The following is a 20,217-nucleotide window of genomic DNA, read 5'->3' on the forward strand; positions in this document are numbered from 1 at the left end:
AGTTGAAGTATCTGCTTCAGCTTGAGCATGAACATGAACTGGTGCTGCTTCAGCTTGAACATGAACAGGTGATGCTTCGGCTTGACCATGAAGTGGTGTTTCTTCATCTTGATCATGGATTGGTCCTTCTTCAAATATTCTTCTATTACTCCGAGCAACCAGTACAAGCACTCAAAGTTGTGTTAACAAGCAGAAACATATGCTAATTACATTTATGAATATGTGAATTACCTTGTGCTTGTTTTTCCTTATCGCCAGGTCCGCTCTCAGTGGTGTGGTACAACTGGTATACTTGTGACCAGGTTTGTGGCAGTTCGAGCATGTCGTTGTTGTCATCCTATGTCTAGAACCCGGCTGAGGCACCTCATGCACTCCCTTCCTTCTGCTCTTCTTAGGTCTTCTAGGATGTCTAGTGAAAATTGGTGGGTCAATATCGGGTGTTTCAGTCTTTGCCCAACTATCTTTGCTAGGGACAGGGTATATAATATTGTTGTAGGCAACCTGGTACATAGCCCTTTTGAAGAATGCACTCATATAATCTTCAGGATGCTCTTTTTTCTTATAAATGCATGACACTGCATGTTTGCATAGCACACCATTAATGTCCCACCTTCTACATCCACATGTATTAGCATCAACATTAACAACATATGTTTTCAATCCAGAAGTAACTTGCCACAGCCCTTGACCTGCACATACTGGCCTACAATGCTTTGCCCTGGTCTTCTCAAGTTCCAACTTCTCTGCATAGTTTTGTGTGATCTCCCAATTTGAATTAACGAGCCCCTCTCTATTGCTGTTGTATCTGACCATTAGCTTTGTCCTAATGTTGTCTATCATGGTTTGAATGGGCTTGTCTCTAGTTTCTAGGATATACTTGTTGAATACTTCACTTAAGTTGTTCACCACTAAATCTGTTTTGCAATTTGTGTCCATGTCATGTCTTGCCCAATGCATAGGTGGAATTTTGGACAACCATTCCCATGCACTTTCACTCTCAGCCTTCAAGTCACTCATAGCAGCATCATAATCAGACTTTTGGTAAGCATATGCAGCACTATCCATGTGTTTTTAAGATCACCACCCTTGTGACCAGCAGTTTGAAAATTTGCGTAAATATGCCTAAGACAATATCTCTGATCACAATTAGGAAATACTTTATCTATGGCATTCAGCAGGCCCTTTTGTCTATCTGACATGATAGTCCACCTTCCAAATGGCCCTGAGTCGCCACCAAGAGCATACTTGAGTTGTTCAAGGAACCAACACCAATTAGGAATGTCTTCTTTGCCAACAACTCCAAATGCAATAGGGAACAAGTTGTTGTTGCCATCCCTTCCAGAGGCGGCCAACACTTGTGCTCCTATAGTCAGCTTAACAAAGCATCCATCAAGACCAATGAATGGCCTACATCCATGAAAAAATCCCTCCTTAGATGCATTCACATAAAAGAATAAGCCATGAAACATAGGATTCATTGCAGGTGGTGGCTGCTGAACCGTGGTCACGATGCATCGGCTGCCTGGGTTGGTATCAAGCACTGTCTGCAAGTAGTCCCTGATCCTCACATACTGCTGTTTGTGATTTCCTAACACAATATCCACTGCTTTATTCCTTGCCCTATATTCCATCATGGAAGTGATGTCTACACCATGATTTCTCTTGGTAGTGTCTATTAGCGCGCTTATCTTCCAATCTGGATCGCCTCTAAAGTTCTCCTCATACCTGTTGCTCAACCATGTGCTGTCCACTCTAGAAGTATCATAGGTAATGCCACAAGTATGAGGTAACACCATCTTCCTAATGCAAACAGTCTCTTCTCTCTTGATAGCTGAAGCTGTCATATATAATTGGCAAAGTTCAGTCACACAACAAACATTGACCCGATCTCTATCATTTCTAAGATACATATAGTCTCTACTTTGAAGTATATGATAATTCTTCAAGGCTCTTCTGTATTGATGCATGTTCACAAAACACATATGCAAACAGAGTTGTTCACCTCCAAGGAACCTGCCCTCATCATACCACACTCTAGTTGGAAGTGGTTGTGCTCTACTCTTCTTGCATTTTGGTGCAACGGATATTGCAGGTTCAAAGCCATAATCATCACTTGATATTATATCCATTCCAATATCCTCACTTCCTGGATCTGAAAGTTCACATGCTTGAGTGTTGGTTACATCTCGCAACTTTGCTTGTGAACCGAGAATAGCATCCTTCCTCAGTTTCTTCTTCTGCCATGCTTCTGCTCTCTTCTTTGATGGATTGCAAGAAGCAAGTGTGCTATCTTCAATAGGAATAACAGGTGCATCATCTAGTAGTGGATAAAGGTCCTCAATATCGGTGTCGCCCTCCATGTGCTCCGCGGGATCTTCTTTCTGTCTCTTTAATCGAGCAAGATTTTCCAAGTCTTCATCATCATAATTCTCAGCCACTGCCATCTCTTCTTTTTCCTCTGCCACTGCCATCTCTTCTTCTTCCTCTGCGCCTCAACTTTTTCCTCTAACACATTTTCTTGCTCAACTATGACTTCGTTAATGCCCTCTTTGGTTGGCTGCTCTATCAACAATGCTTGCTTCCGCGTTCTTTTCTTGCGGCGGGTTGGTGCGGGTCTCCTCAAAACTGACAGATTCAACATCTTAACACTCTTGTACTGATTTACCATTGTTGTCACCTTCTTATTACTGTCCAATAGCTCCATGCCAACTAATCCTCCGCACTGATAATAGATGGTATCCTTTTTGTTATAGCCAACAGAGCACACCAAGCTCACTAACTTGAGAAAAGTGATATCAGACAGTCCAATTATCCTTTGCACATTATCCCCTAGACCATTGATTGGCAGCACATTAACCACCCAAAGTTCATCATCTACACTGCATAATGAAACATACTTGTATATCAGAGAAAGAAAAGCAACAAAAAAGACATAATTTTTTGCTTCAATTCCAACCCTAGATAGCTCGAACCTGATTTAAAATGCAATTAGCTAATACCAATATTGTAACAAATTAGGCGTATGCTGAAAACTAGTAAAATCTACCAACATAATCACATCAGTCATGAGAAATCACTGAAAATCACTACTTATTTGGTTACAACCAACCCTAAAATCCCCAAAACAAACCAATTTATCAAAGCTAAGAGGAGCAGGAGAGTGGGTGCATACTCAATGCCGGAATTGTTGAAGCTCCACTCCATGATGCGTGTCCGCGAGTCGCCGCGCAACGGCTACCCCAGTCCAAGGAAGAAAGGAGAAGAGGTGCGAGGAACTAGGTGGGTGTAGAGGACGACGGCGCTGGGAAGATGAGCCTGTGTTGAGGCAGAGGAGGAGATGATGTCGGGGAGAGGGGGGAGGGGGCGCTGGGGCGACGGGGGCGGCGACCTACCAGCGACGAGCGAGCCGGCGGCGGCTTGGCTCTCGCTCGGGAGGACACCGCACGCGCACATGTACAGCGTTTGTGTTACTGGGCATTAGTTAGAGGATTTGGGCTGTGTGTTACTAGTTAGCCCAAAAGTTGTGGTTTTGTGAAAACTTCTCCAAAAGGTGGGGTAAAGTGTTATAAGTGCCCCTGAAGTTGATGTTCTGTGCAATTCACTTTTTTCAAATAGTCCATAAAAAAGGAAAAAAAACTCATTTTCAAATAGTACTACGGAGTAGAATAAATCACGTCAGCAGTTTTAGAACCCGTGTACGAGGGGGGATTTTCTTCAAGAAAAAAAAGTCATCGCATTTATAACTTGCGTAACAACCAGAGGTGATTTTGATATGCCTGCCATGCGTCGTGCGGACGTGCCGTGCAAGATTAATAGAAGGCCACCACTAGGCGCCGGCACACCGGCCGAATACTTTCGGTCGGTCGGCCTCCAGCCGCCCGATGCATACATCCACAGTCGCTCGATTAGATCCCGCAACATTTTTTCCTTCGCCATAAGAAAGAAAAAGGTGTCCACTGGCAAGGCCGTGCCCCGCGCCCCTCCCATTGACAGATTGAAGTCCCCTTCCAGCTTGCCTCACCGCCGATGCTCCTCCCGCTCTGGAAGGAAGTTGTTCCAACAAAAAAATCGCTGGTTTCAATAGAATAAATAGCTGGTTTCAACAATACTATAGATCCAGCAAAAAAATCAAAAAGACAGGTGGTAGCACAAATCAAAGACAGTGGAAGCAAAAAACAAAACGATGGTAACAAAAATTTGGAGTGATTCCAGCAAAAAGATGGATCCAACAAAACAAATCAAAAACAAGGTAGTAGCAAAAAATGAAGACGAAGACGGTGATAGCGAAATTCAAAGACCGTGGTAGCAAAAATTAGAGTGGTTCCAGCAAAAGGATGGATCCTGCAAAAAAAATCAAAAACAGGGATGGTAGCAAAAATTAAGACGGAAGTGGCAAAAATAAAAGACCATGGTAGCAAAACTTGGAATCGTTCCGGCATAAAGATGGATCTAGAAAAAAATCAAAAAGACATGGGATGCTATGGTTGTAGCAAAAAACAAAACCATGGTAGCAAAATTTGGGAGTCGTTCCAGCAAAAAGGCAAAAAAATGTTGCTAATTCCAGCAAAAGTAGTAACCAGATGTAGCAAAAAATGCCATCGACTGCAGCTCTTGCCACGGCCGATTCCAGCATCTCATAAGCTAGTGCACGATGGAGCCGCCGTTCCAGCATAGGTGGAGACGCGTCACTCACCGGAGCAGAACGGGGGCAGGTGGAGGCGAGGCGCTCGTCGTAGCAGCGCGGCGGGAGGTGGACGCGGCCGCTCGGTTGTAGCAAAAATCTGCATCGGTTGTAGCAGATTTCCCAGCCGATTGAAGCATCGCTAGTTGCAGCACCCTGCGGTGTGCGCCTCCCCCGTCGCAGCTCCAGTGTGAATGGTCCAGAAAAGAGTGCTGCCGGTAGAAACTCATCGAGTCAGCAAACACTCGTCGCAGCTCAGCGCGCGGGCTAGCGGCCGTCTAAGGTGGGCATGAAAGGAGGAAGAAGGTATGGGGAGGGAAGGGAGGAGCTGCAAGATGGTGAGGTTCTGCCGCGGAAGGGCCAGGTCGTCTCGCCGGAGGCAGAGGACGGGTGTCTCGCTGGAGGCAGAGGACAACAATGAGGGCAGAGTTGTGGCTTTGTAGTCAGGATGAATGGTTGAGAATAGATCTTGTGAATGAATAAGGAAATGGGATAATAAAGGAGAGGAGGGCGGTGCGTGGGTCCAAAAGAAGAAGCGTGGCAGCAGCTCGCGACCGGCGCCTCGCTTCGGCCGGTCGTCCGGAAGCCAATGTTTCCCTTAACAGAAACATAATTGCTATGTCACATCTACTACTAGATGTGAAATACTTACCTTTTCTTTTCGAGAAAACTTCGATCTATTCATCTTCAATCATGATAGTACAACGAACACTAGAAATAAAAAAATTACATCCAGATCTATAGACCACCTAGCAACGATTACAAACACTAAAGCAAGCCGAAGACGCAATGTTGTCATCATCCCTTCCTCGCCGGAGCCGGACAAAACTTGTTGTAGTATACAGTCGGGAAGTCGTTGTGCTAAGGCCTCATAAGACCGACGCAACGGAACAACAACCACCGCCGATGAAGAGTATAGTTTTTTTAGAAGAAAAGGGACTGAATCCCCGACTCCATTATATTGAATATATAGCGAAACCACATGTTCAGAAAGTAGCAAAAGAGAACTACTCCTAGAAAGGCTAGACCTTTCCTAGCACAAAGCTGCCAGAGAGCTACTACAAGATCAACGTTTTACACTAAGCCATTATTAGAAACCGGTGACAAAGTTTACTACAGCATTACATCTTAAATCATAAGGAGGGGGGAGGGGGAGATCCACATCAGGTGGTGAATAACTCGAAGATGCCGAGAGCCCTCCTGGCCTTCAGAGGAGGGCTGTAGCTGGTTGTGGGAACCACGTCAGTTGAAGCACTGATGAAGGGCTGAACATCCCAGCATTCAGAGCAAGCTTGTTTGGAGTGGATGAGGGTGATCCCGGCTCTGAATCCATGCTCGCAGTTTGTAACTTGTCCCAGCTCAACCACTCTTGATGGTTAGAGGCGCCTTCACTTCCTTTAAGTACCTCAAGAAGCCCCCAAAGTTTCTTTCTCCTGTTTTGGGGACCAGTATCGAGATCTTGGCCAAACTCAGCATCTTCCCTAAAACCTGCTTGACAGAAATCCATATGGCATTGTTAAAGATAATGGAATTTCTAAGTTTCCATATGCACCACATGGTTACTGCACATGATACATTAAGGGAGGATCTCTTTTTGTTTGAGAGCCAAAATCTGGCAACAGACAAATAATCCGTGCCTACATCTACTTTCAAATGTTCTCTAATGATTACCCACACAAACATAGCGACCACACAATCAAAAAGGAGATGATGAATAGTTTCATCTTCAGAGCAAAAAACACAATCCAAAGGTTTAATGATCCGCCTTTTCCTGAGATTGTCTCTAGTCATGATTTTGTTATGAGAAACCAACCACAGAAAAACATGAATTTTAGGGGGGACATGTACCTTCCAGACAGGAGGGATGTAAATAGGTTTAACCCCTCTAAGGTTAATTAATGGTAGAGAGAGCTGCTGGAGTATTTCCCATTACTTTCATATTGCCAAATTAAAGCATCAGGCTCATCATAAAGCACGAGAATGCGGACAATTTCCACTAGTTGGAGCCAGTCCTCCATCATGCTCTCCGAAAAATTCCTTCTAAAAGTAAGCTTAATCCGGGCATTATCCCAGATATCTTTAATACTTTTCGAAATCTGATTACATATAGTGTATAGGGGCCAAAATTGGATTGCCAGGGGAGATGTACCAAACCAAGTGTCTTCCCAGAATCTCTCCTTACCCCCATCACCAACCTTCCATCTAAAAACAAACTTAACTGCTTTGGCTACCCCCAGCACACCTTTCTAGAACCTGGATGATGAGGGGGCAGAAGTAGTTGAAAATGTTTGGGTTCTTAGTGTTGTATTTATGGTCAATCACCTTCTTCCATAGCTTATCTTCATCCTCATGGTATCTTTTGATCCAAGAGCCCAATAAACCAATATTGAGTTCTTGAAGATTAGGGATACCCAAACCACCAAAATCTTTCTTCGTATAGACCATCCTCCAATTAGCTAGATGGATCTTCCTATTTCCTTCCAAATCATTCCACAAACAATTTGCCATCTGATTGTTGATAAGCTCAATGGCCCACTTGGGGAATTTAAAGAAAGATAGGAGGTAAACTGGTATGCTTGCTAAGCAAGCCTGAACTAGTACCAGGCTACCCTTATAAGAGAGCAGTTTTCCTCTCCAACCTGCTATCCTTTTAAGGATTTTATCTATCAAAGGTTGGATATCCTCTCTCCTTAGCTTGTCATAATGTAGAGGGATACCAAGATACTTGATAGGGAAAGACCCTTGCTTACATTCCAAAGTATCAACAAAAGGTAGTGTTTCCTCTACTGTCATGTTAATTGGGATCAATTCGCTTTTAGTATAAATGATTTTCATCCCAGAGACTTGTTCAAAGCATGCGAGAACCATCTTAAGATTTCATGCTTTATCTAAATTATTTTCTAAGAAGAGGACAGTGTCATCAACATACCGAAGACAGATTACCCCTCCTTGGCAAATGTTAGTACAGAGGCCTCTAATCAGCCCACCTGCTACAACTTTCATAAGCATCCTAGCTAGCACATCTACCACTATATTAAAGAGCAAAGGTGACATAGGGTCTCCATGTCTAAGGCCCTTGCTAGTAGTAAAAAAATCACTTTCAAAACCATTGATCTTGACTCCCACAGATCCCCTCCTGATAATAGCAGAGATCTGATACGTCTCCAACGTATCTATAATTTTTGATTGCTCCATGCTATTATATATTCTGTTTTGGATGTTTAATGGGCTTTACTAAACACTCTTATATTATTTTTGGGACTAACATATTAACCGGAGGCCCAGCCCAAATTGATGTTTTCTTGCCTATTTCAGTGTTTCGAAGAAAAGGAATATCAAACAGAGTCCAAACGGAATGAAACCTTCGGGAGAGTTATTTTTGGAACGGAAGAGATCTGATACGTCTCCAACGTATCTATAATTTTTGATTGCTCCATGCTATTATATATTCTGTTTTGGATGTTTAATGGGCTTTACTAAACACTCTTATATTATTTTTGGGACTAACATATTAACCGGAGGCCCAGCCCAAATTGATGTTTTCTTGCCTATTTCAGTGTTTCGAAGAAAAGGAATATCAAACAGAGTCCAAACGGAATGAAACCTTCGGGAGAGTTATTTTTGGAACAGAAGCAATCTAGGAGACTTGGAGTAGACGCCAGGGAAGCTTCAAGGATTCCACGAGGCAGGGAGGCGCGCCCCCACCCTCGTGGGCCCCTCGTGGCTCCCCTGACCGACTTCTTTCACCTATATATGTCCATATACCCTAAAAACATCAGGGAGTACAATAGATCGGGAGTTCCGCCGCTGCAAGCCTCTGTAGCCACCAAAAACCAATCGAGACCCTGTTCCGGCACCCTGCCGGAGGGGGGATCCCTCACCGGTGGCCATCTTCATCATCCCGACGCTCTCCATGACGAGGAGGGAGTAGTTCACCCTCAGGGCTGAGGGTATGTACCGGTAGCTATGTGTTTGATCTCTCTCTCTCTCTCTCTCTCTCTCTCTCTCTCTCTCTCTCTCTCTCTCTCTCTCTCTCTCTCTCTCTCGTGTTCTTGATTCGGCACGATCTTAATGTATCGTGAGCTTTGCTATTATAGTTGGATCTTATGATGTTTCTCCCCCTCTACTCTCTTGTGATGGATTGAGTTTTCCCTTTGAAGTTATCTTATCAGATTGAGTCTTTAAGGATTTGAGAACACTTGATGTATGTCTTGCATGTGCTTATCTGTGGTGACAATGGGATATTCACGTGATCCACTTGATGTATGTTTTGGTGATCAACTTGCGAGTTCTGTGACCTCATGAACTTATGCATAGGGGTTGGCACACGTTTTCGTCTTGACTCTCCGGTAGAAACTTTGCGGCACTCTTTGAACTTCTTTGTGTTGGTTGAATAGATGAATCTGGGATTGTGTGATGCATATCGTATAATCATACCCACGGATACTTGAGGTGACATTAGAGTATCTAGGTGACATTAGGGTTTTGGTTGATTTGTGTCTTAAGGTGTTATTCTAGTACGAACTCTATGATAGATCGAACGGAAAGAATAGCTTCGCGTTATTTTACTACGGACTCTTGAATATATCAATCAGAAACAATAACTATGAGGTGGTTTCGTACCCTACAATAATCTCTTCGTTTGTTCTCCGCTATTAGTGACTTTGAGTAACTCTTTGTAGCATGTTGAGGGATAGTTATATGATCCAATTATGTTATTATTGTTGAGAGAACTTGCACTAGTGAAAGTATGAACCCTAGGCCTTGTTTCAATGCATTGCAATACCGTCTGTGCTCACTTTTATCATTAGTTACCTTGCAGTTTTTATATTTTCCGATTACAAAAATCCATATCTACCATCCATATTGCACTTGTATCACCATCTTTTCGCCGAACTAGTGCATCTATACAATTTACCATTGTATTGGGTGTGTTGGGGACACAAGAGACTCTTTGTTATTTGGTTGCAGGGTTGCTTGAGAGAGACCATCTTCATCCTACGCCTCCCATGGATTGATAAACCTTAGGTCATCCACTTGAGGGAAATTTGCTACTGTCCTACAAACCTCTGCACTTGGAGGCCCAACAATGTCTACAAGAAGAAGGTTGCGTAGTAGACATCAAGCAGTTTCTGGCGCCATTGCCGAGGAGGTGAGTGCTTGAAGGTATATCTTTAGATCTTGCAATCGAATCTTTTAGTTTCTTGTTTTATCACTAGTTTAGTTTATAAAAGAAAACTACAAAAAAAGGAATTGAGGATACCTCATATGCTTCATCTTTTTAATATCTTTCATGAAAATAAGGATTCCTATAATTGTGCTCAATTGCTAGAGGAAGAATGCATTAGAATGTTTGGCACTAAATCTTCGAATGATGAGCATGATTGCAATGTTGTTAGTATGAACTCTTTGAATATCCATAGTACTAATGATGATTGCACTAGTCATGATGAGAATGTCTCTTATAAGCATGTCAACTTTTGTGGAATACTGTAACGCCCTCGATGCGGCTATATCTCCCACGTGTCGAAGCACGACTTAGAGGCATAACCGCATTGAAAGCAATGTCGCAAGTGAGGTAATCTTCAAACAACCCATGTAATACATAAGGGACAGAGATACATAGTTGGCTTACAGTCGCCACTTCACACAATTACATGAATAAAATATTACATCAACTAGTTACAATCAAGGCCTCACTACGGAGCCAAAATAAAAGAAGAACCCCAAATGTGACAAGGTCCCCCGATCGATCCCAACTGGGCTCCACTACTGATCAACTAGAACGAAACAACACAAAGGACAAGATCTTCATCGAGCTCCTCCTTGAGCTTGGTTGCGACATCTGCACGGTTCAACGGCACCTGCAAGCTGGTTTTGGAAGTATCTGTGAGTCACGGGGACTCAGCAATCTCACACCCTTGCGATCAAGACTATTTAAACTTATGGGTAAGGTAAAGGTATGAGGTGAAGCTGCAACAAGCGACTAGCATATATGATGGATAACCTATTCGCGAAAGAGAGCGAGAAGAGAAGGCAAAAGCACGGTCGAGCAACTATGATCAAGAAGTGATCCTAGAACAACCTACGTCAAGCATAACTCCAACACCGTGTTCACTTCCCTGACCCCGCCGAGAAGAGACCATCACGGTAACACACACAGTTGATGTATGTTAATTAGGATGAACTTCAGGTTTTCTACAACCGGACATTAACAAATTCCCATCTGCCCATAACCGCGGGCACGGCTTTCGAAAGTTCAAAACCCTGCAGGGGTGTCCCAACTTAGCCCATCACAAGCTCTCACGGTCAACGAAGGATATTCCTTCTAGCGGGAAGACCCGATCAGACTCGGAATCCCGGTTACAAGACATTTCGACAATGGTAAAACAAGACTAGCAAAGCCACCCAGATGTGCCAACAAATCCCGATAGGAGCTGCACATATCTTGTTCTCAGGGCACACCGGATGAGCAAGACGTCGGGTAAGCCAGCCCAGAGTTGCCCCTGGTAGCCTCGGACATCGCTCAGTTCGACCAACACTTAGAGAAGCACTGGCCCGGGGGGGTTAAAATAAAGATGACCCTTGAGTCTGCAGAACCCAAGGGAAAGAAAAGGCTAGGTGGCGAAAGGTAAAACCAATGTTGGGCCTTGCTGGAGGAGTTTTATTCAAGGCGAACTGTCAAGGGGTTCCCATTATAACCCAACCGCGTAAGGAACGCAAAATCCGGGAACATAACACCGATATGACGGAAACTAGGGCGGCAAGAGTGGAACAAAACACCAGGCATAAGGCCGAGCCTTCCACCCTTTACCAAGTATATAGATGCATTAATTAGATAAGAGATATTGTGATATCCCAACAAGTAAACATGTTCCAACAAAGAACAACATCTCCATGTTCCAACAAGGAACAAACTTCAATCTTCACCTGCAACTAACAACGCTATAAGAGGGGCTGAGCAAAGCGGTAACATAGCCAATCAACGGTTTGCTAGGACAAGGTGGGTTAGAGGCTTGGTTCAACAATATGGGAGGCATGATAAGCAAGTGGTAGGTATCGCAGCATAGGCATAGCAAAAGAGCGAGCAACTAGCAAGCAAAGATAGAAGTGATTTCGAGGGTATGGTCATCTTGCCTGAAATCCCGCAAGGAAGAAGAACGAGTCCATGAAGAAGATAAACGGACGAAGTCGAACGGATGCTCACAAACGCGACGTTATCGGACCTAACCCGAAGAAGCAACACCGAAAAGAAGCAAACAACATAGTAAACAACCCACAAAGACATGGCATGATGCACAACCAAGTATGATGCATGTCCGGTTTTAACGAGGCATGGCATGGCAAAGTGCACAAACAAAACTACAAGTTAAGTGGAGCTCATTATGCATCGGGATGCATATTGAAAAAACACCACATTCCATTATTTAGTTCTCTCTCAGTTAGTTACTCAACAATATTAAATGTTGTTAGCATGGCAAGAGGGTGAAGCATAATAAAACTACCTAACTAGGCAAGTTTAAATGAGGTCGGAAACAATGAACAACAAATTCCGGTAAATCCCCATATGCATATTTTAGATTTGGTGCTGTTCTGCCCTAAACACAATTTTAGAGTTATTAAACATGCAAAGTAAAGCCATCATGTTAAACTAGGTATTTTTCTACCCCATTTACATATAAAAATTATTTAATTCGGAGCTACGGTTATTTAGTTATGAATTAAAGCATTTTAACATGGCATAGGAGTAAATTTAACCAAACATCATTTTAGACATTTTAAACATGGATGAAAATGACATATTAATAAACTATACAAAATTCTGAGCAACTTTCATATATAAATCATTTTAATCCGATGCACGAATTGTGAGTTATTATATGCATGAACATGAGGGTCTTTTCTGTAAAACTGCAGTCTCGGGATAAATGGCTAAAACGCAGATTTAAAAAAAAACAGGAACTGGGCCGAATTTGGCCGGCCCCAAAAGTGCACAGGAGCGGGGGCTACTCACCCTGGGCTGAGGCCCACTACGGAGAGGAGAGGGACGCGCTGGGCCTCGCTAGGTGGCGCTGGGCCGGAGGCGTGGCTGCGGTCCATGTAGGCGAAGGAAGGTCGTGATCAACGGTGACGGACGAGCTCCTCCCGTCCGAAGCAGAGGCGGGAACAGGCACGGCTGCGGCGGCCGGGAACGGGTCCGAGGCGGCGGAGCATGGGAAGATTGGCCGGATCCCGACGTGAACGCTGAGAGGGGGCGGATCCGCCGGCCAGCGCCTTGATCTGAAGCAGAGGAAGCCATGTCCTGGTTCTCTAGCGATGCAGCAACGACGGGGAGGCAGCAACAGAGGGCGACGGGGTCCTGACAAGGACGGAGTGCTCCAGCGAGGCACCAGATCCAGGAGCGATGGAGATGGCGGGGCGTCTCCATGCGGCGGCGGGACTTGGTCGGCACGAGCGTCGAGGAAGGAGCTCTGGCCGTGCTCCATGGCGCTGCGGCTCCTGTGCGAAGAAACCAGAGAGAGAGAACCGGGTGAGCGAGAGAGGGCAACGAGGGAGAGAAGGGAAGGAGAAGGCCGGAAGGGAGGCAGGGGCGCGCAGGGTCCTGCTGCAGGTGGTCGCCGGCTACGAGGGGGTTGGTTCGGTTAGAAATTCGAGGAGGAGTTTGGATTTGGGGAGGATCCCGAGGTGTGAGATGCTGGTGGCGGTGGGATGGGACAAGGGTCCTAATTTTTAGGGTTGTCCAAATAGACTAGGAGTGGAGTATATATATACCTCAGAGACTAGGTTAGGGGCTACCTCGTCCCTACGATCGCAATCGGACGATCGCGGATAAAATAGTTAGGGAGCCCAAATAAGAAAACGATGACGTTTTGTAGATGTTTGGGGATGATCCGGACACAACGGTGGCGACAGTCCGGGTCGGGTTCGGGGAAGTTTCGGACTAGGTTGCGAGGGGTCGATGCACTGTGCAAAGAGGGGTAGGCATGGGCCTAGGTGGATTGTGGAGAGCGGGTTGGTCTGAGTGAAGAGGGGAGAGATGCAGCCCGGCATGATTTCTGGAGACCGAAAACGTCCGACGAAAAGACCGGCTATACTGCCGCTATAGTTAATCGGTTGGGCTATCAAACGAACTCCGAATGTGATAAACTTGACAGGCGGTCTATGTACACTAAAATAAGACCGCACGCCAACTTTCAACCCATTCCGAGAACATTTTCCAGCCACTTATAAAATACTATTTCGGACATGCCGCATGCGCGTGCAAGTGTGGTTGGGCTCAGAACGGACAACGAACGGAATTGGGGGAACCCGGACGGATGCAGGTTTTGAAAACATGATGATGCAATGCACATGATGAGATGATGAAAAACAACACGCAAGCAAAAGACAAGGCAACAACAACGAATAACTGGAAGACACCTGGCGCAATGGTCTCGGGGCGTTACAACACTCCACCACTACGAGAGGATCTCGTCCTGAGATCTAGAATGGCACCAGAGGGAAAACGGAAGAGAAAAGAGAAGAGGTAAAACCAAGTTGCTTCTTTGACAAACGAGTGAAACCAAAGAACCTTGAGAAGTTGAACAAATTGAATGAAAGAATGTAATGGAGATGAACGAAGTTGAAAACACTCCGTTAGAAAAGAGGAACAAGGAAGAACAACTTCGGGCAGCACTTCGATTGGAAAGAAAAGGAATTGAATAAGAACTTGGTAAGATGAGAAGATACTTGATGAAATCACAACACACTGCCTCCGGAACTATTGAATGAATGGAACAAGGGGTAAGAAAAAAATCTCAGACAACACTCCAGTTGAAAAGAGATGCAAGGCTTGATAAGGCGAAAAGAACTTGAGCAGAATGGCGGCACACTCTGGTTAAATGGATAGGCATGAAAAGAACATGATATTTGAGCAAACGAGATGATGGGTGAATATAGCAGGAATACAAAGCCTCCGGAAGAAATGAAAGAATAGAAGTTGGATCGTCGGAACAAAAGAACAGAGAAGAAGACAACATCTTCTACCTCCGATGAGCTTGAAAAGCATTTTAAAAAGAATGGTCGCACGGAGTTGTTGGAAAACCAAAAACGAAAAGAATAAGCTTGATATGGTCTTAAGGAATACATCTCAAATTATGAGCTGACAACCTGCCACTCACGGGAAAAGTATTGGATCGATAAGAACAAGGAGACGAGAAAGCTATTTCACCGGGAGGATAAAAGAAGAACTTGGGTCATTTATAAGCACCATAATAGCAACAAACCTTAGAGAAGGCTTTAGGTGAAATAGAACCCAAGATAACTCCAATGACGAGATTGATGGATTTAAAATACCTCATTCATGACAACATGTGAATCATGAAACATGAACTAAAATTATCAAGAATGACATAATACCACCTCCAATGATACGGAAGAAAGAATTGCACTCCGGATTACAATATGAAGAAAGCTTGAGCTTCTTAGAAAAATCTCGATGAAAAACTTGGAGAAGAAATAACATCCTTTATGAACCATCATGTAGAACCTTCATGAAGAACTACGGTAACAAAAGGATGATCAAACAAAAGGAAAAGGAAGTTGAAAACACAAGGTGAAACCTTGTAATGTTTTAGATGGATCTCCGTGGTGATATAATTGCGAGAGCTTGGAACTCCGGAAAAGAAAAGATGAAACAAGTGAAACCGAGAATTTGAAGAACCTCCGGAATAGGGAATTAATCACTTGGATGAACAAGAATAAGAATTATGTTATGCTTGTCCTTCACCAATTAAATTGATGATATACCATGGATTTGGCACACTACTTATTCTCGTAGAAAGGATTAAGATAGATCTGGAGCAAACTTGAGAAGGTCTTCAACAAGTCACCGGTAGGATTGAGAAGAACAAATTAATATATACGATAACGACTAACGAGAACTCTTGCACGAACCACTGTTAGGATTGACAACGAATAAATAGATATGATAGCAAGGAAGAAAAATCCTGAATAGCCACCGTAAGAATTGGAAATGAACGAAGTAAAGGGATGAATCACTGGTAAGAATTAGCAAATGAACGAAGATGCTTGAGGGAATTTAGATGCAAGTGAGCGAAAAGATCACGAGCTGATTAGAGGATATTTGATTGATGCACCGGTAAGATTTGGAGAATGTGAGCTGCCAGCTGAAATGAGTAATATTTGAAAAGATGGCCTTCGGAGGAAAGAAATGGAAAACAACTCATGAAATGCTCTGGATGGGTGAAAAGAATTCTCACGATCAAAACAATTATGAGAGGATGGCCTCGAACTAGAACCATGAATCTCTGAGAGAGCGGATAAGATATGGAGGAAAAACTCTTCTTCGGTCATCAAAATCTGAGAATTATGATGAGAAACACCACCATGAATTATTTGGACACTCCGGAATGAAGAATGGAAAGGTTGAGCCAACGATGAAAAGAATTTGAAATATCTTGGAGAAACCCTCTGACTGATGAAAATTCATTCTTACGTCACACTTCAAAAGATTTGAGAATAGCTCCGGCGAAAATAAGAAGAGTCAGGTAAGATCCTGGGAAAGACCTGTGGGTTAGGGCCCACTGAAAAGAAACACCGTTGAACGATTACTTGAAGGAGAAATTGCACCAGTAAGAATTAAATGGCTTTAAAGAGATAACAACCTCGAAAAGAGCTTGAACGAAAGCAGAGTGGAAACACGAATCTTTGGGATATCTTGAGCACTCCGGAACAAATGAATAGCAAGCGAGGAATGATTATGAGCTGCACCGGCATAAGAAAAGCATTGGGCAAAAAGAAAAGACTATGCTCAATACCAAAGCTTGAATTGAATCCACCGGAGAAGAAAACGAGTGAAGAGTGACGAACTTGAAGCTCCGTTAGAATCTTCATGAGAATCACCGGGTAAGAACATGAAGGAAAAGAATGGAGAGGCTTCACATGAATCAAAGGATACTTGATTAAGAAATCTGAGTCCTTGAAGAAAAAGGGTGGGTGGCGGGAAACAAAGACAACTTGGGGGCGGATGAAACGAGCACCATTGAGAGAACTTAGAATTGAACTTGGAATGTTGAAGTGATCGGATCCACTTGAAGAGAAACACGCCGGTGAAAAAGATTGACAAGACAATCTCGATCATCAAGAAGGATTGGTGTCCACATCGGAGTATGAGAACACCGTTTGGGGAAGGTATGGAATCAACATTTGACTTCGAAGCAACTCGAATACCACAACTCAAAACAAAACAAAGGATTGGCTTGCAGAATAAGCCGGAACAAACATATGATAGAGATTTCGTCCAAAGTTTTCATGGTGGGGCCTACACGGGCTCGATCGTACAACACCATCATGTACAAGGCAGTGCACATGACATACGAGGCGTCCCCGAGTCGGCATAGCCAAGGACTCTTTAAGACACAACGAGACCACTGTAAAACCAACTGTGGATAGGCGGACCACTAGACGTTGAACCCCAATTTCATATCATACATCTGTCGGAAAGATATCCTAAGAGCTACTTGAATTCCCACCTATGAAACTCCTGAAATTTTCCCGGTTATGCAATCAGGTGTTGGGGATACAGGGGAAGCATAATATCTCACCCAAAACTAGCAAATCCTACATCCAGCTGTATCCATCCTTCAACACATAACCAAGAAACCTTCAGAAATCATCTACCTCAACCTTCGAAAAGCATCCGTTATACGAGTTATGGCAATACTCCCGAACTCCCGCCCCAGTACTGGGTGGCATCGAGGTTATCTCACCAACAACTGCATAAAAGAGATTTTTGATGTCGGCGAAACTAAACTCAGGTATTCCAGAACTGCAACGATAAAATTGTGACGACAACACCTCGGAGCTCAACTCCCCGGGACACTGCCACAACCCCTAAATGTCAGGAGGCACCAAGAACAATGTTCTCGTCACAAAACCATCGGAACGATTCCAAGATACCCGCGTGATCCTAAAACTTTTTAGTGAAATTTGAGAAGAGAAGAGTCAAAACTCTACGTCAGGATGCCTTACCAGAGCGATGAGGAGACTGGGAAGTAAAAAGAATTCCTAAACTCTCTGATATATAATTTCTAAATGACTCAAAACATTTTTCTAGACTCAACAACGGCTGCTAAAAATGATCAAGCAATGGGGGCTCCTAAGGTCGGGGAAGGCTCTGATACCAACTTGTAACGCCCTCGATGCAGCTATATCTCCCACGTGTTGAAGCACGACTTAGAGGCATAACCGCATTGAAAGCAATGTCGCAAGTGAGGTAATCTTCACACAACCCATGTAATACATAAGGGACAGAGATACATAGTTGGCTTACAATCGCCACTTCACACAATTACATGAATAAAGCATTACATCAACCAGTTACAATCAAGGCCCGACTACGGAGCCAAAATAAAAGAAGAACCCCAAATGCGACAAGGTCCCCCGATCGACCCCAACTGGGCTCCACTACTGATCAACTAGAATGAAACAACACAAAGGACAATATCTTCATCGAGCTCCTCCTTGAGCTTGGTTGCGACATCTGCACGGTTCAATGGCACCTGCAAGCTGGTTTTGGAAGTATCTGTGAGTCACGGGGACTCAGCAATCTCACACCCTCGCGATCAAGACTATTTAAGCTTATGGGTAAGGTAAAGGTATGAGGTGAAGCTGCAGCAAGCGACTAGCATATATGATGGATAACCTATTCGCAAAAGAGAGCGAGAAGAGAAGGCAAAAGCACGGTCGAGCAACTATGATCAAGAAGTGATCCTAGAACAACCTACGTCAAGCATAACTCCAACACCGTGTTCACTTCCCGGACCCCGCCAAGAAGAGACCATCACGGTAACACACACAGTTGATGTATTTTAATTAGGATGAACTTCAGGTTTTCTACAACCAGACATTAACAAATTCCCATCTGCCCATAACCGCAGGCATGGCTTTCGAAAGTTCAAAACCCTGCAGGGGTGTCCCAACTTAGCCCATCACAAGCTCTCACGGTCAACGAAGGATATTCCTTCTAGCGGGAAGACCCGATCAGACTCGGAATCCCGGTTACAAGACATTACGACAATGGTAAAACAAGACCAGCAAAGCCACCCAGATGTGCCGACAAATCCCGATAGGAGCTGCACATATCTCGTTCTCAGGGCACACCGGATGAGCAAGACATCGGGTAAGCCAGCCCAGAGTTGCCCCTGGTAGCCTCGGACATCGCTCAGTTCGACCAACACTTAGAGAAGCACTGGCCTGGAGGGGTTAAAATAAAGATGACCCTTGAGTCTGCAGAACCCAAGGGAAAGAAAAGGCTAGGTGGCAAAAGGTAAAACCAATGTTGGGCCTTGCTGGAGGAGTTTTATTCAAGGCGAACTGTCAAGGGGTTCCCATTATAACCCAACCGCGTAAGGAACGCAAAATCCGGGAACATAACACCGATATGACGGAAACTAGGGCGGCAAGAGTGGAACAAAACACCAGGCATAAGGCCGAGCCTTCCACCCTTTACCAAGTATATAGATGCATTAATTAGATAAGAGATATTGTGATATCCCAACAAGTAAACATGTTCCAACAAGGAACAACATCTCCATGTTCCAACAAGGAACAAACTTCAATCTTCACCTGCAACTAACAACGCTATAAGAGGGGCTGAGCAAAGCGGTAACATAGCCAATCAACGGTTTGCTAGGACAAGGTGGGTTAGAGGCTTGGTTCAACAATATGGGAGGCATGATAAGCAAGTGGTAGGTATCACAGCATAGGCATAGCAAAAGAGCGAGCAACTAGCAAGCAAAGGTAGAAGTGATTTCGAGGGTATGGTCATCTTGCCTGAAATCCCGCAAGGAAGAAGAACGAGTCCATGAAGAAGATAAACGGACGAAGTCGAACGGATGCTCACAAATGCGACATTATCGGAACTAACCCGAAGAAGCAACACCGGAAAGAAGCAAACAACATAGTAAACAACCCACAAAGACATGTCATGATGCACAACCAAGTATGATGCATGTCCGGTTTTAAGAAGGCATGGCATGGCAAAGTGCACAAACAAAACTACAAGTTAAGTGGAGCTCATTATGCATCGGGATGCATATTGACAAAACACCACATTCCATTATTTAGTTCTCTCTCGGTTAGGTACTCAACAATATTAAATTTTGTTAGCATGGCCAGAGGGTGAAGCATAATAAAACTAACTAACTAACTAGGCAAGTTTAAATGAGGCCGGAAACAACGAACAACAAATTCCGGTAAATCCCCATATGCATATTTTAGATTTGGTGATGTTCTGACCTAAACACAATTTTAGATTTATTAAACATGCAAAGTAAAGCCATCATGTTAAACTAGGCATTTTTCTACCCCATTTACATATAAAGATTATTTAGTTCAGAGCTACGGTTATTTAGTTATGAATTAAAGCATTTTAACATGGCATAGGAGTAAATTTAACCAAACATCATTTTAGACATTTTAAACATGGATGAAAGTGACATATTAATAAACTAGACAAAATTCTGAGCAAGTTT

General features: G+C 43.8%; 1 pseudogene; it reads right to left on the minus strand.

The window, feature by feature from the left end:
• LOC119278355 overlaps window positions 1–5,123 on the minus strand; it is a 6,343-nt pseudogene extending 1,220 nt beyond the window's left edge.
• Window positions 5,124–20,217: the final 15,094 nt, after the last annotated feature.

This window comes from Triticum dicoccoides, chromosome 1A (genome assembly GCF_002162155.2).
Source record: "Triticum dicoccoides isolate Atlit2015 ecotype Zavitan chromosome 1A, WEW_v2.0, whole genome shotgun sequence".
Classification (NCBI taxonomy): domain Eukaryota; kingdom Viridiplantae; phylum Streptophyta; class Magnoliopsida; order Poales; family Poaceae; genus Triticum; species Triticum dicoccoides.